The following is a 23,211-nucleotide window of genomic DNA, read 5'->3' on the forward strand; positions in this document are numbered from 1 at the left end:
GCCTTCTACTTTGATTAAATTGTAGGTACTTATGGTCAGGAATTTCGCGTACAGTAATATCAGACCGGATTGAAGACAGAAAGCGTTGAAGGGCTCGTGAAACAGGTAAGATCGGGTAACAGAGGGCCTGAAGGACGCGTCGGCCGGTAGAGGTAAGGAGGAGTCCGGTGAGTTGATTGTTTTATTTGAGGGTGTTGTTAATTCGGAGTGGAAGGAAACGACAAGAAGAGGTTTGAGCGGGGAGGCGAATTCCTATATTGGAAGCTTTTCTAATTAGTATGTGGATTATATCTCATTCTTTTTGATTGAAAGCGATTTATGTGATAGAATATTTGATGCGAATAATTGATAGTGCTTGAATTAGTCGTACTTTATTGCCATCTTTCAGGCACAGACATCGGTTTGTGATGCGTTTAATGTGAGGGGTGCCAGGGCCATCTTGACGAAATCGGACTCCGAGTATACGATGGGAAGAATGTAAAAAGAAATAGAAAGAAAGGAAGGAATAAACAAGGGAAACGAAGAAAGGAAAGAAGGGAGTCAGAAGAGGAGTGCAGGAAGGAAGCTACGAAAGAAGGAAGAAAGGAACAAATAAAGATATAAAAAAGAAACAAAGAAAGCAAATAAAGAAATAAATAAAGAAAGAATGATAGAGAGAGAGAGAGAGAGAGAGAGAGAGAGAGAGAGAGAGAGAGAGAGAGAGAGAGAGAGAGATGGAAACAGGCGACTAATGCACTGGTGCTGCCGTGGAAAAGCAGGAATGTTATTCCCTGTCTTCAAACGAGATAGTAGATATCCCATTCTGCAGAGTTTGTGTTTCTTTGACGGCGGCGAAAGAGCCCTTCCCTGCGGGTGCTTAGTGGTGGTGGTGGCCAGGGATGAGACAAGGGAACGGCGACGGCAGGATTCAATGAGCAAAACGAATAAAACTGTATTCACGGTCATTCACAGGGGTTGGTTACAGAAAGTTGGTTACAGTTTTGGTTAAGCATGGCCGTCTTAGCGATCGACCCTCCGAGTTACGGCCTAGGTGCCATACCTTAGCGATCGACTCTGGGTTACGCCCTAGACGGCAAGGTTTACGTGCACTAAGCACGGAGGCTCGCTGGTCTCCAGGCGAAACTAAGTCTCAGCAAAGTCTCTCGCTGGCCGTTATTCCCTGGTGTATAAGTCCTTGTGTCCATTGTAAGCCGGACAGCACACCTGATTGGTCAGAGCGACACCTTGAACCACCCAATCGTGGGGCCCAACGCCGCCTTTCCAAACTTCGCACACTTCCCTCCTCTCCCGAGACGGAGCGGACGCAGGATGACGCGTACACGTGCACGGGGCAGCTTTGCCATGGTCAGGGTGGCCATTAAGCGCCGCGCACTTTCAAAAGCCACCCGGGCTTACACACTCTAAGCGTAACAAATTGCCCCGAGGCACGCAACCACAAACGGCGTTTTATTGCCCTAATTGGGCGAGCCCTTTCGACACATCTGGACGGGAGCCGGGCTCTTCAGAACTAGGCCGGCGGTCACAAAGGGAATCAGGGTTGGCGCTTACAAATGACGTCATACTGGCCTAAATACTGTGAGAGTGACACGCTGACCTGCGAATCACTCAAGGGCACGTTATTCCGAGGCATCACAAAAGGGGAGCCGTCAGGGGAGAGGAGGGAAGTGCGCGAAGTTTGGGAAGGCGGTGTTTGGCCCCGCGATTGGGGGGATTCGAAATGTCGCTCTGACCAATCAGGGGTGCTGTCCGGCTTACAATGGACACGAGAGAGTATACTCCCGGGCATAACGGCCAGCGGGAGACATTGCTGAGACTTAATTTTGGCTGGAAACGAGCGAGCCCCCGTGCTTAGTGCACGTAAACCTTGCCGTCTAGGGCATAACACAAAGTCGATCGCTAAGGTATGACAGCTAGGGCGTAACTCGGAGGGTCGATCGCTAAGACGGTCATGCTTAACCAACCCTGTAACCAACTTTCTGCAACCAACTGTCTGTAGACAACCCCTGTGAATAACCGTAAATGCAGTTTTCTTCGTTTTGCTCATCGAATCCTGCCGTCGCCGTTCCCTTGTCCCATCCCTGGCCACCACCACCGCCGAGAAGCCACAGCGAAGGGCTCCTTCGCCGCCGTCAACGAATCACAATCCCTGAAGGAGGGGATATCTACAGGCGCCCTTTCGACACATCTGGGCGGTAGCCACCGGGCTCTTCAGAACTAGGCCGGCAGTCACAAATGGAAGCAGGGGTGGCGCTTACAAAGGACGTCGTCCTGGCCTAAACACAGTGATAGTGACATGGTGACCTCGGATGCACTCAATGGCGGTTCATTCCGAGGCGTCCAAAAAGGGAGCCGCACTCCCCCCAAGAAAAACCAATTACGGCGGCGGCGATTAAGAGAACCGGGGGCGGCAATGCACGCGGCCTCTCAGCGCGCGCATCTTATCTCACAATCTCCCTTCCTCCGCTATGCCCAAAGGCGGCAGCAGTCCTACAGAGATCATAGTTCATCCAATTTCAATACGTTTCTACAAGGTGAGATTGCGTACCCGTACACCACTATCCTGGTATGTTCTGATGCATTCCATTTAAATCATATGCCTCCCCACTAGCTGTACACATGTTAACGCTAATGCCTGATATTCACTAATCGTCTCTCTGCAATTTTACTCACTTTGCGTCGCCATAGGGATGCAAAAATTGTGCCTCAGGACGTCATGTCACCAAAATCACAGTGCAGTTCTAAAAGCAAAATCTGTAAAGCTTGTGACTTGACTTCCAAATGTAATGTTTGGGATCGATCTTGCATGAACGTCCGCGCCCAGCAGTTATGGCAGACTGGGTAGGGCCGGATTCTGCAGATTTTTCTGGAACCTTGGCTACGTTCACGATTTTGACAGCGGGCCTGGGCGGGGCTTGAATGTGCTTTGTACTTTGTGTGTAGTCCGAAGCCAGTTGTCGTCGCGCACTGAAGGAACCTGTTATCCTTAGGTGCAGTTTGAAATAGCAATGCACTTATGCACTTTTTGGTTCAAATGAGATCCTTGGCTACGTGAAAGTTTCGATCTGGTCTGCCTGATCGACATCCTGCCAAAGGGAAGCTATGCATTAACCGAAAATGTATGTTGGCTGGCAAAACGTGACGGTGAGTGAACATTCACATCATGATGCATGCAGCGATGTGTCGAAATAGGCGCTCGTAGCACGCAGGCAGGAAACAAGTTGGCGGACGCCAAACTCCAACGATTTTCTAAACAGCTTTGCTGTTTCAAGTTGATTTGCTCATTTTAGTAGATTTACGTAAAAAGGCCATAATAGAACGTATGTTTCTGATGTTGTAAGGGGAACAGGCAATAACAGGATAGGCCACGAATAAGAGGGCTGCTCAGCAAACGGGGCAGGTAATATTATCCCTATTTGTACTAATCTTGGACAGACTTCTATTACTAGGTATCCATAAAAGGGCACGGTTAAAACACATGGTTAAAAACAAGAATCTGCATTCTCGCTTTTACCACCACACAACGGGTGACGCTGAATTCATTAATAATAGCATGGTTGTGAGCCTCAACCGTTTGCAGCGGCGACAGTATTTGGCTGAAAAGATTGCGTTCCGAATCTTTGCGTCTGTTCACAAATGAGGAGCGTGACAAAAATGGTGCCGCACCTAAGTTTGCAATCCGAGACGCACTCGCTTTGCGTGTGCGCTCCCGCATGCTTTCCAGTTTTCGGTTATCAATCGCAGCCGACCGAACCTTGGATTTTTTGGGACAGGTTCAGCGCCTGACAACTTCGTCGCTTTACCAGCTTTTCCGTCGAGTAACAGCAAGCTTTTGTGGACATTGATAGCCGTAATTTTCATTATTTTTCTTCTTGGCAGCCCAGGCACCATTCTGCCGATTTAGCGGATGTTTAAAAGGTAAATATATGCGCCCAAGCAGCCTGAACTTTCCATGTTGAACGAGCTTGAACTTTCCTTGAACCAGCTTGGTATCCAGGTGGTTCCTTGGCTGCTGATTCCTTGGTACCAGCTTGGTACCAGATGGTTCCTTGGTACCAGCTTGTACTTTCCTGAAACCGAAAAGACACCAGCTGTAAACTATATTAGTGATCAGGGTTATTGCTTTACTTCTAATGCATCGCACAAAAAGTTTGTCATGGAAGAGGACGTCCATATAATTACCTCGGTCGGTCGATGCTTCGCCTCCTCTGTCTTCATCCATAACACGACCGGTGACGTAATCGGTCACGTACCAGGCAGCTGTGCAGAAATTGCCGTTGTTATTGCAGATCCGGGATGGAATAATTACATCTCTCGGAGTAATTGCCGCGTGCACGCTTGAAACTGAATCGCACCGTTTAGCGCACTCTACGCAGACAGCGTACTTTTAAACAGCCTCATTTCAGAATGGTTATGGTTGACACGCTAAACTGCTACAACCCGCTGTCCATGCTCTAATGCACATTAAATCTAGTTAACACGAACGTGTGTCCTGAGAGAAGCCAGACACGCTCTGTTGCGTATGCTTCGTTAGAGTTGGCGAACGTGTTGCTCTAAACCTATCTAATTAGAGGTTTCCGACGCCTTTTCAAGCGCTCGAGGGAGCTTCGCAAACTGCATCCCGCACCAGTTACCCAGATCAATATGCCAGACCTCGTGTGTTGCTCACGGCAACGAATGCGGCTTGCGGCCCGAGTTAATTAAACATCGCTGGCTCTGAACATTCCAGTTCGAAGTTTCCCTCACACTTCTTTGGCTGGAAGATGCGCTTGTGTAAAAACTTCGCCTGCTGCGAAGAGTCAGGGACGTATCCATGAGATGGTAGTGTTTTGTCGATTCCGATTTCAGATATCCGCGCGAATACCACGTCATTCTGAAAAAATCCTGAAATAGTAACCTGCACTTTTCTCGCAAGTTCATGTGCCATATTCGAGGCCTGAAAACACGTGGCCCGACAAAGCCGGCGAAAAAAGAGACTTAATTTAAGCGCTTTTGACTCCACAGAAACCCGCTACAATACAATAGTGCTTCCAGCAGCCAGCGCTGACAGTGTGCCGTGTTTGCCAACACTGCTACGAGGGATAGATAGAGAATGTTTATTCGGGACCCAGTCATTGACTGCCGAGGATTAGGAAATAACTCACCAACTTATGAATTGACAAGTCGTGACGTGACAAGTATTTACATTTAAAGACAGGCGCAAAGGTTTTTCGAGGAAAAATATAGTTTGGGGGGACTTTGAGCTAAAGGTGTTGTTTTACTAATGTGTGTTGCTGTTATATGGTTGCGTAGTGGCGATTGCTTTTTGTCTAAGGCGGACCTCGAAACTATGGTTGCGACAATCACACCTAGGAGGGAAAGCACCTGAATTTTCTGGTGTTAAATTTGAACTATCCTTTAAAAAATGCTGTTTCACTTTGGCACAGAGCAGTCAGAAATTATGTTGCCCCTCTTATAAAGGAAATACGAGGTGTACTAATTCCTTAGTCGTGTACACTGAATAAGGAGGCCTACCATTACTCTTTGAATATAGAAATAAAATTTTGTAGCCGTGTGACTGCAGCGACGAATGAAATGTGTGCTATACTTATTCCACGGTTCGTTTTAAGCCTCGAGAAATTATCCATATTGTTGGTGCGCTCTATATTAGAAAAAGGTCTTATCATTTGTCGAGTTTCTGTTATCCATATTTGGGGCAGCCGCTAATCCGCAAGTTCAGAATCGCAGACCCATTTGGTCACGGAAGCATCGCGTTTTTCTTAGTGCACGTTCCTTTTCGCCCGCGATCTGCCTTCCCAAGATAAGGCAACTCCGTCACCTTCACGTACTTTTGGCGGCTGACAATAGCGGACTAAGCGTGCGAGTGAGATTTTACACAAACATTATTACACGAGAAATGTATGACTTAGGACGCATATACTTTCCGAAGCGCTACGCGCAGGACGTTTGTTGTGAAAGATACTTTTCGAAAACTACGGAAAAGTACATATGTTCAGCACATGGCCACATAAATGTTGCCACAGTATTCGCTGCAACAAGATAGCTTCAAACTACGTGCGCAAGAATATTTCTAGGACATTAGATTTTCATTTCAATGTCGGAAACTGATGTACTGAATCATCAAACTCGTATCAGGGCCGTTGGAGAAAGACCAAGACCAGACAGATGTATGCAGAGAAAAACTCTGCAATTAATCTCTGCATAACTACAAGAAAGTTAGATACTCAATTACGAAGGTTTTAACATTGATTTATTCCTCCAAAACTCGCGAACAATTCTCGCATTTGCTTCGTATAGAGACGAATACTTGGGTCTGGTATCACACTATTGAGCTCAGGAGAACAGGTATAATAGGGCCTACTTTGTTAAAATCCCCTTAAGAGTTTGGATGGACGCACAAGGCAACACGCGCAATCTTGCGGCAAAGCACATGCTTACAGGTGAGTGCGAGTACCTGACTCAGCATTTAACCACGTCGTGTTTATCAGAATCCGTGATTTAAGCAGCAGAATAATGTCCGCCAGCTGTACAGTGCACCGAGAGGTTCACCCATGCTTGGCATTTCCAAGCAAGATGTTATGACCGAAAATTAGGACCCTGGAAATATTCAATAGGTAGACACATCTGAATTCTTCCTGTTAAGTAGAGTGAAACATTTAGACCACGTTTCCGAGCTCTGATAGTGGTACAATCAGGGGGGCTTATTAAGACGCACCAGGAAGTGTTCTTCATTTAAATTCCGCATGTTGGCTTACTTGCAGCATCTAATGAGCTTAAAAATTTTAATTTATTCGAGCGTTTTTTGTTGCGGGGTCAAGTTGGTTGGACAGAAAGTTTCAATGCGAAACTTTTTTTATGTTGATTGCAGCGTACAAGTGAAGGCTTCAAAAACACGCCGAATACTTAGAAGACTTCATATGCTCCTTTTTGTGGATCCACATATAAATATTTCGCAGAGGCGAATAATTATTGAACGGCTTGTGTTTTTTTTCTTTATGGCAGATGCAAATAAATTCGAAATTGCGAAGGATAATTTTCCGCTCAGGCATGCGTACCCTAATCAAGGAGAAAGCGCTAAACCTTTCGATAAAGAATTGAAAGACAGATCCTATAGGCTACCCTGGCTTCCATCGTGAAGACAAGCAGTACATATCCTTACATATGCAAGGCAAGACCCAAAGACTGGCATGGGATGCGACGAAAAGAATAAACAATTGAATATCCACCAGCTGCCATAATTGGCAATAGGATTGTCATTCGGGTGAAGAATAATTTTAATTCTCATTTAATTAGCGCCATGTTTGCTTGCTCCAATGCAGGCTACAAATCGACATTGTGTGATATACTCTCAAGGTAATTTAATATATACGGCAGTTCGTAGGCCGTCCTTTCTATAAGCTCCCTGAAAGTAAGAAATGAAAAAGAAGCATGTTATGCTTCTCACCGGCGCAAACGTCCTTTCCTAAGTAGCACAATTAAAACATGCTTCTTCATTTCACAGTCGCGGATGTCTATTAGCGCACGAACCGCCACTGTTTGCTTTTGTCTCGGTACGAAAGAACCAATTCAGCATTCACTGTACTCCGGGAACTTTGGTAGTCTATGAAAGTTTGTTTTTTACTGCTGGCAATTTATTTATATAATAATTTTTCGAAGTGTTCTAGGAACAGCTGCTAATGAGGCCTTCTCTAAGTGGTTCACCACAACCGAAGTCGGGCGTGTTGCACCTCTGGGCTCATCACACCATAAAATAGGAAAAATGGGCCAATTAGAGAATTTCCTCTTCTAGGTCGGTTCTTGTTTTGAAATATAATTTGGCCGCATGTATAAAAAGGTAGCAATAAAAAGGGACGGTAAAGTCAATGTTTCATGTAAATTGCCAATATGAAACGCGCAATGATTGTCTACACTCGCGTCCAAAGGATATTATTAATATGATGAAATTGTAACGCCAGTTACAATAAGATTAACCTGTGTTAAAATGTACCTCGTAACGAAACAATTGAGGTAGCAGGTACATATTTACACATGGTAATTTTTTCTGAGACCCTTCGGTGATAAGAATAGCTTAGAATGTTTCAATGTTTTTATTCCCGTAAGCACTTTGACTGAACGAAAAAGTGCTAACTGCCATCCTGAGAGCTCTTGCCTTTGTGGCTTTTAATATAAATTGTTTTACAGCGACGCCCTTTTGTCTTGGTTTGTTCGACAACTGTTCGATTGCGTCATTCTGACAAGGTGAAAGCAGTGTGGATTTTGGTCTTCTAACTTGGCTCACTTTGCATGCAATCTTTAAATAAAGTTAAGTAGATATAAATAAATAATTTAGAAGGTCTAATTAACTGGATTCAAACAAATCATTCGCAAATTCCCACTTATTCCGCTCAGAACTTCGCGTTTCAACCGTCTTTTTTGTTAGACGAAAGGGGCTGTAATTTTCTTTTTCTCGTTGACACAAGACCACCTTGCATTACTAGCGATATTTTGGCTTATGTTTTTTCTCTTATAGGCTTGCGCACATCCGCGGTCACACCTTTATGCGGGTAGGGGGCCTTCACACGCAGCCAAGCTTCACGCATTCACCGCTGACGTGCCCGTTGTGCTCATGGGATATTTCAACGTGTACGTCTCACGGGCCGTTGCGACCTTACTGCTGTGCTCAACGGTCGAATGGTTTGGTTTGGTGTGTTCACAGGCAGGAAGAAGCCTGACGCGGGGGGGGGGGGGGGAACGCATAGCTACATTCTTGTCCACTATAATAAAGTTCTGGTCCCTCCAAGTTTCATTCAGATAAACAAATAGAAAGTATGTTCAATCGCTGAGTACAAAAAAAAAACGTCTTTTGTTTTGTGCACTTCTTGCACTGCGCCCAGCTTCACCGGTAGCCATTCTTCACAGAGTGGCAAGGCCCTGAAGTTTTTTTCACTACGGACCATTGAGTCGGTTTTTGCACACAGTTTACTGACAAAACTACGCACATAAACCAGATTTATAGATAGCGACCTGTGTATAGGAGTGGGGAAAATGGGAGCCAGCCTGCCGAGAAATTGCTGAGTAAAGACTCCGCACTTGGTCGTGCGGTAGTAAGTTTAGTCCTCAACCTCGCCAAATTTGCCTCGGTCGCTGCGGAAACAGCGGATGCTTGCATACAATGTAGTGCATGGACCACATATGCCGATCGCACAGATCCGTACGTGTAAGAGTGGTCAGCATCTAGAATTTTGTCATCCGGGATTATTCTTTCAGCTGCGAAAGCGTAAAACTGCGCAAGTAAACCACCATGCTATCATCATATACCTGCTCCACACACGACCTTATTGAGGAGAATTTTCATTTTTTCAAATATCAGGAAGATTAATTCATTGCCGCTTTACGTTGCGAAACGTTGTTTTTGCATGAAGCTTGTTTGTGCGCGTTTAAAAATTTGACCGGAAGGGCTTCACGTTGTGTAAAGCAGGTCCAACAAGGCCATTTTGTGCGTGGCAGCTCCGTCATTCTTATGCGACAACAAAATATTTGTTAAGAAGAGGACGCAATTGTCAACACAAACTTCTGCAACAGCTGCGGCTTTTTTTCAATATCAGGCGCCACGCTTGTAGCAGGTCCCTCGAGGTGGCTTACAAGCCCAACAAATGGCAAAGTTGGGTATGACAGCGCACCTCGGTCAATGCCTGCGATGAGAACCGTAGTGTTCTCCGTGATATCTTTTTCGGCCACTTCAGCGTACTGCAGCGATGGGAGTCTCGGAAAATGAAATTGAAATTGGCCTGCGACTTCTCATTTTCCTTAGGTCTACGCAAGAATATACCGTAGAGTACGATAATGTGGTGCCCAAAAGTGCGTTGCGAAATGTTTTACACGATATAACCATATTCTTATCAGATAAGTGCGGAAAAGGGTTTTTTGGTAAAGTTTGTGGGCGAGTCTTGTGGCGACGTCGATTTAACCAAGAACCTTGACGTCACTCTCACTACAGCTACTTTCTGCAGAATCACTGTTCATGCTGCTGTAACAGTGCCTTGACAGAATTTGAAGCCAACCAGAACTGAGAGTGTGGTTTGTCGTGCATGCGTGCTTCTTTGTTTTTCGTTTCTTGGAGGTACGCGTTATAAAATTCTGCGCTAGCCACCGCAAATTGACGACGCGGTGAAGGTATCACTTTGTAATTTTTTGTGATTTTTTTCTCGTCAGACCTTCTCAAAGTCCGCCTTTATGATAAAGCGCAAGAATTTGGAAGCCAAACGAGCCTAAAAACTCACACGACTACCTCAACATCTACAGGCCGCACTGCTCAAGAAAGACTCGTTTTTTAGTTATTTATTACCGGAGTTCGACATACTCACACAAGCAACATTACAATGCAGGACAAAATGACATACATACACTGCCACCATCCCGGCTTGTTATCGAAATTTGACATAAACACAGGAACCTCACAAAGCAGTACAACATGGAAAACATACAGTGCCACCAACCGGATCCATCGGAGAGCTTTGCTATAAAATTATTTCAATATTGTCAGTGGTTCAATACGTGCCCCCTAGTCATGTACCGAGTTCTGAATTTTCGTTTTTGGAACAGCGTATCAACTTCACAAAACATCTGCCTTGCCGGCCTAGCATCCGCGTCACCATGATGTCATGCCGTATGTGCCCTCGACATACTATGGAGGCCTAGAAGTATCACTAGATTGTTCCGTACATCATCCTCGCAATAGTCCGCGCGCCACGTCATGGCTCACACAGAGGCATCCTCTCCTATTCCTCAAACATGCGTGCAAGCTTTAAAGTAGCCCATGATACATGCCATAAGCACCTCGTGGCATATGGCAGCGGGAATAGGCTATCTCAAGGGATGCTTTTCGAAAAGCCGCAACATACTTCCTGCCGTGCGCCACGCCCGCCTCAGCGGCCTTCACGACAGCCGAAAAAACTTGCATAGTGCTAGAAGAAACAAAGACACAAAATGTTAAGTGCAGAGCATTTTATGGGCTCGCCTTGTCGTCTGAGCTCAGAAACGGTCGATGCAACTTCCGGATTCAGGCGGCGCGGCGAGATAACGGACTCAAGTAGAGCTTTCTGTACCGGCGTCCGGGAGTCACGCTGGGGGTTTGAAAACCACGCGGTTTAAATAATCATACCTTTTCAAACCCCGTGAACCACTGGCTCTTGTCATACATCTCCCCGTTGTTTAGCGCAATGAAAACTGCAGGTACATTACAGGCAAAATCTGTGTACATAACCGGCAGCCCCCGAGTTCCTTTAGTTAGGAACGGCCGTTCGGTTGGTTTTTACAATAGTAAGGGAGATAAACGGCCGGCAAGAAAGAAATGGCACGTTGGAAAGGAGGCCTAAAAACTTCAGCCGCGCAAGAAAAAAAAATGGCGCGTTTGAAATGCCGCAGAAAGGCTGCAGCCGCGCAATAAAAAAATTACGCGTTCGAAATGACACAAAACCGCTTACGCAAAGACCCCAGGTGGTCAGAATTATTTTGGAGCCCTCCATTAAGCCCCACCTCAGCACAGGCGTAGGTTTGGCGTGTTAAACCATTTTTTTTGAAAAAGTCCCTTACTTCAACCCGCCCATCGAAATTAGGGAGAACCCCTTCAGAAAACTTGCGTTCGTCTTTGTTAACTCCCAGTACTGAGCACAGAATACTTATTTCCTCGGATATTCGGACAAACAAACTGTCGCCGGACACGGTGATATTAAAAATAGACCCAATCGAGCCGTCGACAAACACCTAAGTTATCCCATGGCGCATATGCGCATTGCCACGTTTGAAACCGCGTTATTTCGGCACGGAATAAAAATACCAAGACTAGTTGTAGCTCATATAAGGTTACAAATAAAATTGCGCTGAAAGGGCAGGACGAACAGAAGACGACATACCTCACAGTGCCCTTTAGCCCGTACTACATGGAGCGATTTCGCTTGCGAATTCGCTGATGCGGCGCCGCTCGTGCGGCAAAACCACTTTTTTTCGTTGCTGTGGCAAAGTGCCAAACATTTGAAGCGGTCGAGCAAACGCCGCTCGTGCGGCCTATGTGGCGTAGAGGCGCCGGACCTGCGGCCAATAGGAGCACAGCACGGCACCACTTGCACGCTTGGAAACCAGATGGCGTTGCTTGTATGAGAGCGACAAAAGCGCGGGCATACCAAAACGTTTGTCTTCTCTGCTATGTGTGCGTATATTGATAAAGAATTGGCAATTCCTATATAAAACCGCAAATAAACTTATATTTACCGCAAACCAGGCAGAAACAACTTGCCAAGAAAGTAAAATAAAACTACCCTTGTTAAAATCACAACAACCTTTGCTTGTTGCAAACTTAATTCAGTCTGCAAACAAGGCGCATCTGAAATGCGAAAATCGCGGCGTTCGCAGGCCCCATGTAGACGACAATTCCAGGCATTGCGAACTTCGCAAGTGCTAATGTTCGTTCCAGCGGATTCGCAGGCGAAATTCGCTCCATGTAGAACGGGCTTTAGTGGTGTTCGTCCTGTCGTGGTGTTCGTCCTGTCCTTTTAGCGCAATTTTTAGCATGTCCTACGAACTAGCCCGTCAGAGTGCTGTGATCATAAAAGGGGTCCTCTAAAATAACAGTAGCTACCGGCCTGTTTCTATTTCTAATCTTTTACTTTCAGAAGCACTCGAGCACCTTTCTATACACGAATAAATTATAATCTGTACTTATCTCAAGCTATGGTGAAGGAACAATGTAGTTTTGGTGGAATTATATTAAATAAAATCGAGCTAGTGAACACAAATGCGTATTAAGTGGAAATTCCGAAGCAAATCTTTGGTTTATTCTTGGTTTATCTTTCCAAGTTGTAAACGTATTTGTCTCAATTTAACGCAACATTTCGTTTCTAAAACGTCCTCACAATGGAAGTAGGTGCCTTTCTTTGAAGCTGCTCAAAAATGATTTAACTGAGGCGTTGTTTTATATTAAATATAAAAGATTGTTTAAAGGATATTGCATATGGGGATGCACGAGGATAAATTTAGGGTAGGCTTTTGTTTGTGTTATATATTGTCATTATTTTCTTGCCAAAATTGTACGAATACCACCAAATCCCTTTATCGTGTTGTGTGCCGACGATACCATCAATGCAACAGTTATTATGAGAAGATGACACGTCTGAAACAATCCACGCTGATGATTAAAACTATTCCCGTTACAGAACTTTGTAAAATCACGACTTTCCTACCATTATCCATACAGATCGCCTTGCTTGCAATAATAACCGCAGTTGTCTCTCTGAAGCCTGCACTAATTGCGCACCTGTACATTACAATAACAAATAAAATACAATCATGCATTTTAGTGCGGATACACGGTGTTACACCGTTGGTGCATTTTAAGAATTTTACACGTTTCGTGTTGCTTTGGGTTTCTATTGCTGTTTTATTTGACTGGGAGTGGTTTGTAGGGCAGACACTTTATATGTGTGGGTTCTTTTCTGTTAACACTGGTATTGTTTTGTTTCTGGGTTTATTGTTCATATTTATTTGGACCAATAATCTGTGCTCAAAGTATTGACACGAATGAAGGTTTTAACTTTGAAACTTATGCATTTTTGTGTACGGGTAAAGCACTGGATGGTTGGTGCTGCTTAACCAATTTTTTGTGCGCGTTTTCGGTGCTTTATATGTTTCAAGTTATCGCGTGAGGGCAGTGTATAACAAGGGCTTATTTGATATCCCTTCTTGGTATTGTCACGCATTATTATTAAGTTTTCGAGGTACTATCGCGCCCAATTTAACTCGCAACAGGCGAGCGGCCACCGCAGCTGGTTCCCGGAACGCGGTGGCGTCTTGCAGCGAAGCATTCAAGAAGTAAAGGGAGAGGGGTCAGCTGTTCCGATACCCATCGGCATCCCCCGTGTGTACCATTGCTGGCTTCTTTCCTTTGCGGCTGGTATAAGTTGTTACCTCAGAAGATTTTGGGGTGGCTTACCGCATCGCCAGCGATAAGTTTTATCATTGGCTGCAATTCTCTTAAGCGCATTTGCGCAAGCCTTCCAGTTTGGCAATAACAGGTCGTCACGAAATATCGATAACGTTCAATCTTCCATACAAAGATATCTGAAACACTGGCTGACCGCATTTTTTTACTTACTGCTTCTGCCTCTAATACTGACAATGCCTCATGGTACGAAATGCACTATTATGCTTTCAGCTATGTCACTGATGGCCACTGCACCGCTATGCTTGCCTTACCACAATAAAAACCTATAAGTGCCGTAACAAACAATAAGGTAAGAATAAAGGAAAATATGCGTGACGCTATCTTACAAGGAACCGTTATCGCCTACTGGTTTCTATTGGTCACAGCGTCACTTTCACGCTGAAAAACGAGAGGAGAGCACAAAGCACTGATACCAGTTATTATACGCCCCTTTCAATTCCCTTTTCGGATGCATTATTCTTTTCACAGCAGGCCGCACCATGTCAAGAGTGCCTCGTAGTGAACGTGTGCGCATTGTGGAATTATGCTTGAAGTCTTATACGCAGCGAGAAATCGCTGCATTAACTGCCGATAACCGAACACAGTGAACCGCATTATTCCGGCTTATAGAAACGAAGGCACAATTTGTAACACCCCTCATGATCGTCGCCCTCGCGTTACCAGCGCCATTGAAGACGAAGTTTTGGTCGCCGCGGCTTATGCTAATCGGTTTGGCACTGCGCAGCCGCATGCTCAACTTGCAGGTGTTTTACCTTCACTGACTACTGTGAAAAGAAGGTTGGCAGAAGCCGGACTGAGGAGCCGTGTCGCCGTGCAAAAGCCTCTTCTATCCGACGACAACAAAGCAGCACGTCTCAGTTTTGCGTCTGAGCACAGCACCTAGAGCGTTGACGACTGGAAGCAGGTGGTGTTCTCGGACGAATCGACGTTTACCACAAGATGGGACCAGAAACGTCGCGTCTGGCGTCCTGTGAACACTCGCTACGAGCCGGAATACATACAAGAAGTGGCCTCAAGCGGACGGACCACCGTAAACGTGTGGGCCGTCATGTCCAGAGATGGACTTGACGCACTACACCGAATTGAAGGCTCCCTAACTTCAGAGAAGTATTCCGAAATCCTAGAATATGTAATGATCCAATATGCCCTAGACGGCCCATTTCCTAACAGCGATTACCTCTTCCAGCAAGACCTGGCCCCTGTGCACACCATAAAAAGTGTCGAGAAATGGTTAACTGTCCGCGGTGTGCGCCAACTTGAATGGATCCCTAAAGGTGCCGTCGTTAATTTATAGTTTAATGTTAATTTTTAAGATGATCAACAACAAAGCTTTTTAAAAAATACGTTCTATAACAATATCCAAGCTACCGTTCATTTCGCAGTACTAGCAACGAAAACAATCACGCGTCACAATTCTGGAGTCGCAAGGCTGCGCCAAGCTGAACTACATCGGGCAGCTTTATGCGCATCGCAATCGCAGCGCGAAAGGCAACAGAGCATTCGGGGGTTGCTGATGATTATCGGAAGAGCGGACCCCCTCTCCCTTTACTTCTAGAGTGCTGCGCTGCAAGGCGCCACCGCCTCCCGGGGAGCAGCTGCGGCGGCCCCTCGCCTGTTGCGAGTCAAATTGGGCGCGATAGTACGGCGCTTTACTCATGTTAAACTTTTTTTGGACAAACAATGTCCCTAATATAATAAACAATGACCTCTGAAAGGTAAACAATGACCTCTGGAAGGTAAAGCGGCATACTGCGTTATTCTGAGGTTTATGCACTTGTGTGCCCATAAAGTCTGTTAGAGTTCTGAGGCCCCGGTTTATTTTGGAAGAATTCTTATGCCCTCAAATCCCTTGAGCGTACATTTGAGATGCTATTTTGAAGTGCCCAGTATGGCGAGTGTCAATCCCAGTACCCTAAATAGAGAGGGGCAAGAACGGGACAAGGCGGGCGGGCTTATATTCTCACAGAGAGGTCACGCGGGGCACAATTGGCATCTTAATGACATAGACTTGCTTGGCAGCCTGGGTGCTTACGAGATTTACCTCATCCAAAGAAACTGGCACGTGGGTACATCTAGCCGTAAAATTGGCTTATTGTAGTAGGATTTGTAGTGCGTAGCCCTTTAGGGACATCGATTGTCGTCGCAGCTCGGCCGCCGTCCCGGTATCTAGACACCATAACACGGCGTCACAAACTAAAACAGAAGCTTCGGAAAAATACCCGCTTGTTCTCGCTTTCGCCTTTCGGAAACATTTAAGGGAATACATTACCAAAAGGTTTATACAGGCGGAGACGTTCGACACTGCTGGAACCGCTGGCACTGCTGATATGTTACCATCATTTAGCGCGAAGAAAACTGCAAGTATATTTGAGGCAGAATATATGAACATAGCCGGCAGTCTCCGCGTTCTTTTACTTAGGGAACCTCAGTGTGTTGGGTTTGCCAATAGTAAGCGAAAAAAATGTTGTTTATTCCTCTTTCATAGGAATCGGTGAAACGCGAAATTGAAGTGTGCCTTCACAGGAGCTTATAACTGTTAATTGTGCATTCATGTGAACTTGCACATCGCCATTTATATTACGTTGGTATGGCACCGTTAGCTGCATCAACTTTAGACACAGGATTGGTCACGCCCGAACATTGCGTAAATCCGACTGAAACCATAGCCCCTTGAAAACCATGTGACCGAAACGGAACCGAAACCGAAACCGAAAGCAGTATGTGGCGAAGGGCGCCTCAGTTCACCCGTGTCCCGCGCACACGAAGACGCTGGCATCGAGGCTCCAACTGTCGGCGCTCATTAGGGCCACGATAAACTATTTCTCTGCGGCTCTCCTACACGGCAGCACCATCAGAATAAAGGAGGTAGCGGGAAAGATATAACCGCGTCGTAGATCTACGTTCTGCTTTAATTCGTAGCGGAGTTGGCGTAGCGCTATGTACCTCTCGTTGCGGCGAGAGAGTTAGTGCTTCGAATCCCCGTGGAGCCGCGGAAACAGAACTTTTTCTGCTGATGACATTTTTGTGGCGGATACTTGGGCATATAAAACCTTTCGTGTTAAAAATTGGCCACAAGCATATAGCAAAAAAAAAACGGCGCGTTCAAAATGGAGCAGAACGCTACAGCACGCGCGAAATGAAAGCAAGAACAAAAAGAACAGCACGCCCGCTCGTGCTGTTCTAGGCAGAACAAAAAACAAAAGACAAAACAAACAAAACCAAAACAAAACAAAACAAACAAAAGTGGGCACGGGAGCGTCATGACGACCAGCAGCGCTCACGCTCTGCGCTTTTATGTTACGCAGGCATTCGTGGCCTCGTCGTTCCTGCTGTTTTCGCTGCCTGCCCAAGACCTTCCAGCAACACCACACGTGCGGCCACAGTTCGCGCGCAATGATTACGATCAGCGAAGCTACCATGTACGTCCACCAGAGCCAACCTTTCGTCCACGCATCAACAGTACGGAGTACGGCGCACCTACGTCATCAACCGCTACGTCACGCCAAGGCTGTGGCTTAAAAGGCTGCGACTACCGTCACAACCTCAGTGGGCACGGGAGCGTCATGACGACCAGCAGCGCTCACGCTCTGCGCTTTTATGTTACGCAGGTCAGTAAACAACCCTCTCTGTACGCTAAAAAGAGCGATAACCGCTGCCTTTTGTTGCTCCCGTGCCCAGGGGTGCTATGTGAAACTGTATGCGACTGCTTCTCAATGATTTTTTTGCTGTTGTGTTCGGGGGATGTTGAGGTCAATCCAGGTCCTCCTAGTACACGCTCTAAAGCTCTAACGGAAATCGATTCCATACCGGATGATCCGAAAGAACAGATGTCTGCCATTTTCTACATCCTAAAGGACCTCCAGGCACGTTCCATAGAGTCAGCCAAGGGACAGTCCGAGTTAGTTGCTGACGTCAAAGCTATAAAGGCAGGGCAAAAGATTTTAGAGGCCCAAATTGGCTCCATTAACCAACGTCTGGACACGCTTGAAGAAAAAACGAAGGGTATAGACGAGCTAGAAGATACCGTTGCCGGCGTTGAAGACAACATAGCTAATTTGGAAGCTCGAGTTGACCCCTTAGAGTTACGTTTGAACGAGTTAGAAGACCAGTCAAGGCGCAGCAATATTATCTTTCGAGGAATCCCCGACTCGCGCGAATCGTGGGATGAATCAGAGAAAAAAATACTAAACTGCCTCAATGGCACAATCGACAACCTGCCCCATAACGCAATTGAACGCGCACATCGACTCGGAAAATACTCGCCAAACACATGTCGTCCCATTATAGTGAAATTTACAAGTTTCAAAATTAAGGATATGATTCTTGCCGCTCGAGCAACATTGAAAGAAAAAAACGTAGTAATCAGTGAGGATTACTCCGTCGGTACACGTAATCTTAGAAAAAAACTTTTGGATTATGCAAAAGGCCTGCCCGATTCCCCCAAATATCAGCTTAGATACAACAAGCTAGTCATAAACAAGCAAACGTATATGTACGACTCTGTAGCCGACAAAGTTATCGAATGCTCGTCGTCGCACAAAACTAACCACCTTGCTAGTAGCACCGATGGGCAGGCGTGCGCAGACTCCATCGGTACCTTCAACCGTCCCCTCAGGCACGTGTCGAAAGCTAGGGAGCTGAGAGGGGCGGTGCGAATCGTGCATCAAAAGTATCTTTCATCCATTGTAACATTCGCAGCATTATGAACAAGCGTGACTGCTTAACATCGTACATCGACACCTGCAATCCTGATATAATAGCATTAACCGAGACATGGCTGCATCCAAACATCCAAGATAACGAGTTATTTGACCAGGCTAACGATTTCACTGTGTATCGCTTTGATCGCGATACACGACACGGTGACGGTGTCCTACTAGCAGTGCGTAAAGAAATATCATCAAGTGTTGTCCACGTTAGTAACAACATTGAAACTGTTTGGGCTGTCGTCCAGATAGCTCACCAAAAAATTGTTTTAGGAGTGTGCTACCGTCCACCCAATTTTCCATCAGGCTTCACAGATCATCTACACGATTTAATTAACCACGTGATATCCAGCTACTCGAATCTGCCCTTAATCCTACTCGGCGATTTCAATCTTCCAAATATTAGGTGGCAAAATCAACCCCCAATCCTGCAGCCCTTTTCTTCATTAGCAAGTGACTTCATGGATGTTTGCACATTATTTTCATTAACGCAGCTCATAACCAAACCTACAAGAATCACGCAGTCGGTTTCTAGCACACTTGACCTGGTTCTAACATCTCGCCCTGATCTTGTTTCCAACATAACATATCTTCCAGGACTGAGCGATCATTTATTGCTTACATTTGACGTGAATCTGATACCTCCTAAAAAAGAACGAAACACTAAAATTATTCGAAATTACAACAAAGCCAACTTCCAAGCAATCAACGTCGAACTGAGTAATTTTCTAGACATATTCACCGCCAGCTTTGACAGCCGTAGCGTGCAAACTAACTGGGACATGTTCTTATCAAAAGTCAATGATCTTACATCTAAGTACATACCCGTGCATACTATCACAGGTAACCTAGAAGCTCCGTGGTATAACGTTCACTTAAAACGTTTGTCAAACAGAAAAAAGCGCCTGTATCGGTCTGCTAAACAATCCACAAATCCCGCCCGTTGGCAAGATTACAAGACAGCCTCAGAAGAATATATAGGAGCACTAAAAAGTGCCAAAGATAACTTTTTCCGCAATAACCTGACAAACATGCTCACAAGTAATATCAAAAAGTTTTGGTGCGTGATAAACGCCAACAGTGATACTGTCATATCGCTTGTTCATAACAACGGTGAATCTATTCCTGATGAAGACTGTGCTTCCTTGCTTAATGGTGTCTTTTCACAAAACTTCACTTCCGTTGCACACTGCCCATCACCACAACTAGAATGCTTTGATTACCCTGCAATGTTGCCGCTAACAATTGATTACGATGGTGTAAAAAGTGCTTTAACATTGTTAAATGTATCTTCAGCCCCAGGCTGTGATTTAATTACTCCCAAGTTCTTGGTGGGCACACTTTGTTATTCTTCAGTCTTTCTATCAGTGATTTTTCAGCAGTCCCTCACCGAAGGTTCTCTGCCATCACACTGGAAGGTTGGTAAGGTTGTTCCATTTCACAAATCTGGTAACAAGCAATGCCCATTTAACTATCGTCCAATTTCGCTTACTAGTATTCCATGTAAGATACTTGAACACATTTTGTATTCACATCTAGCCAACTTCCTCGAGACGAATTCTTTTTTTACACCATCCCAACATGGCTTTCGTAAATCATATTCATGCGAAACACAACTGGCATCATTTAGGCACAAATTAAACGTTATTCTTGATCGTTCATCAGAGGCAGATTGCATATTTTTAGATTTCAGTAAAGCTTTCGATAAAGTATGTCACAAACTCCGGTTTCTTAATCTAGATTCACAACTCTTAACCTGGATTGAATGTTTTTTAACTAACCGTTCCCAATTCGTTAACGCTAACGACAAAGAATCTGAGCTAAGTGCAGTGCGCTCTGGTGTGCCACAAGGCTCAGTTCTTGGTCCGCTCCTCTTTTTATTCTACATTAACGATCTACCCTCTAATGTTACTAGCAACATTCATCTCTTTGCTGACGACTGCGTGATCTTCCGAGAAATAACATGCACTAACGACTTACATATTCTTCAGTCAGATCTTTATGCAATTTCAGAATGGTGTAACAACTGGTTGATGGAATTAAACCCAAATAAGTGTAAACTCATGCGTGTAACTAGGTCTCCTAGCACACCGCCTGTGTACTACCTAGGTAATAACCCGTTAGAAAATGTACCCTCTTACAAATACCTTGGTGTGCACATCACAACTAACCTAACCTGGAACGTTCATATCACCTATGTAATTAACAACGCCAACCGCATGCTTGGGTACCTATGCCGTAACTTTTCAAAATCCCCTTCCACTCTAAAATTACTCCTATACAAAACACTAATTCGCTCAAAACTAGAATACGCAGCAGCAATATGGGATCCCTTTCACGTCAATTTAATACAGTCACTAGAAATGGTTCAGAATAACTCGGCTCGTTTCATTACATGCAATTACAATCGCACCGCAAGCATATCATCCATGAAAGCAGACCTTAGTCTACCATCCCTTGCATCACGCCGTAAAGTTTCCCGCTTATGTCTTTTTCACAAGCTCTACCACCATGCCTTCTTACATAATGAATTCATAATCCGTCCACATCACATTTCACAACGTTTGAATCATCCCTTCAAAGTCGGCATTCTTTCCTGCAGAACTAACTTCTTTTCGCAGTCTTTCATGGCACGAACATCGAAGGAATGGAACGGCCTTCCAAACCCGACAGCAACCATTCGAGACTTCAACCTTTTCAAGAACGCAATAGCTAACATTGTATGACCAGAAACGTGCTGACTGTATAACTATTGTTCTCTCTTTTTGTTCTTTCGTTGTGCTGACTGTATAACTATTGTTCACTTTTTTTGTTCTTTCGTTGTGTTGTTATTTTCACTGTTTCTCCCTACCCACTCCCCTCTGTAATGTCTATTGACCTTGAGGGTAAATAAATAAATAAATAAATAAATAAAAAGGTATGCGTGTTGTCCCAGGAGAAGGCACGCGAGCTCCGCGAAGGCGGTAAAATTGAATTGCATGGGACAACCAATCAATTCATTAAGAGAGGAGAAAAACAAGGAGAGGAAGAAGACCGTGAGGATGGAAACGCGAAGAACACGTTACGTGCCCTAGGCGGCAGGCGATTATTGTCTTTTGGTGATATTTGCAGTGAATCAAGTAAACGCGACCAAGAGAGGCTTTGAAAAGGTTATCGCTTCTTTTGGTCGGGTTCGAACCTGGGTACCTCGTGTCACACACGTTTTTGAATGATTGGTATCAGCGCGAACAACACGAAGGACGAAGAGGGTTTCGGCGCGGAGAGGCGCTGGCCTAGTAGGCAGTCTCTTTATTATTCGTCTTGTTGGTGGTGCTGCTTGCATTAACTCAATAGAGTTCCAACTCGTCCAGACGCTCATGTTAATCAGTTACACTTTTTTTGTAAACGAAGTGTTATGGGGGGATGTTTGCGCTGTGCTGTTTCCATAGGGGCTGCCGTTGCTACGTCCTAAGTGTGTTCACATTATTGTAAGTGTGTGTTCACAATATTGTAAAATACGCATAACATCAAGAATGAGCGCACTAATTATCAGGAATTATTTGAAATTTAATCGAATATTTGTATATAGGCGTTTTAAGGGGCGGAGCTCGCTTGTGTTGACCATTTTCTGCATTGACGCCAGGATCATTTTGAGAGCTTTCACGTTGAGTGGAACTGCTTTAATTGCTTTACTTAACAGCTGCATGGCGATCACTGCGGAGAAGATGAAAAAACTGTTTTTTGTTTCGAATTGTATAGCTGGGCTCTGCGTAATTTCAACAAAAATTAGGCAGAAGCCAGGACAGGTTTGAACTCCTGCTTACGACTTTTCCCGTCCTGGTTCCAAAATGGGCCGCCTAGTCTGAATTTGCGTCAGCTGGCCGAACTTCCTGTTTTCTGAATAAGTTGATGTTTGTAATCAGAAACTCAGCTGGACAAATTAAATTAGCGATACCCTCTAATTTCGTGCAGATAAACACGCAGCCCGTTCCGATAGAAAAACCCGGCCAAAAATACGCATCCACCAGATTCCAAGTGTGTTCATTATTTTACTTTTTGAGACTGATATCAATTTCCATGTCACTAACGCGACAACTTTGCGGACTAGTTGGCACTGCTTTTTTTCAGCAAGAGACAGAGCCAAAAAAAGCAATGGCCTTACCGGGAGCGATTGGTTTCTAACTTTAGTGGTTAGCAAAGCCCAAGCATCATTACCATCGAAGGTCACGTTTTCTAAGAACCTGACCCCCAGGCCGCAAAGGCTTCATTACTTCGGCTCGGGAATCTAGAATACGTAAATGACAACTTTGTTTGAAGGAAAAAGAAGCTTGTTAACTATAGACGACCTTACGGTATACTTTTTTCTCATGGGCTTAAGCCTTACCCAGTTTCGCTTTGCTTCGTGTCCCACCAGTTTCACCCAAGTCTACCAATGCGAAAATAAAAAAATGACCAGGTAGTACACTTTGTTTTAGTTGAGAAAGTTTTGCCGATGAGAAATGTAGGTGTTGCTCTTTCCGAAAAAAGAGGACCGTTTTGCTTGTCTCATGCGTT

General features: G+C 45.0%; 1 long non-coding RNA gene and 1 pseudogene across 1 annotated transcript; one reads left to right on the forward strand and one right to left on the reverse strand.

Moving 5' to 3' along the window:
* Positions 1-3,853: 3,853 nt before the first annotated feature.
* Positions 3,854-16,341, reverse strand: LOC144180739 (uncharacterized). Its single transcript, XR_013324533.1, has 3 exons — positions 16,242-16,341; positions 4,180-4,257; positions 3,854-4,067 (listed from the first exon to the last, which is right to left on the reverse strand). It is a non-coding gene; the product is annotated as an uncharacterized LOC144180739 (long non-coding RNA).
* Positions 16,342-17,232: 891 nt separating this feature from the next.
* On the forward strand, positions 17,233-20,217 carry LOC144180740 (uncharacterized; annotated as a pseudogene).
* The last annotated feature ends 2,994 nt before the right edge of the window (positions 20,218-23,211 follow it).

This window comes from Haemaphysalis longicornis, unplaced genomic scaffold (assembly GCF_048455015.1).
Source record: "Haemaphysalis longicornis isolate Haplotype H1 unplaced genomic scaffold, Haemaphysalis longicornis Haplotype H1 scaffold_4, whole genome shotgun sequence".
Taxonomy (NCBI): Eukaryota; Metazoa; Arthropoda; class Arachnida; order Ixodida; family Ixodidae; genus Haemaphysalis; species Haemaphysalis longicornis.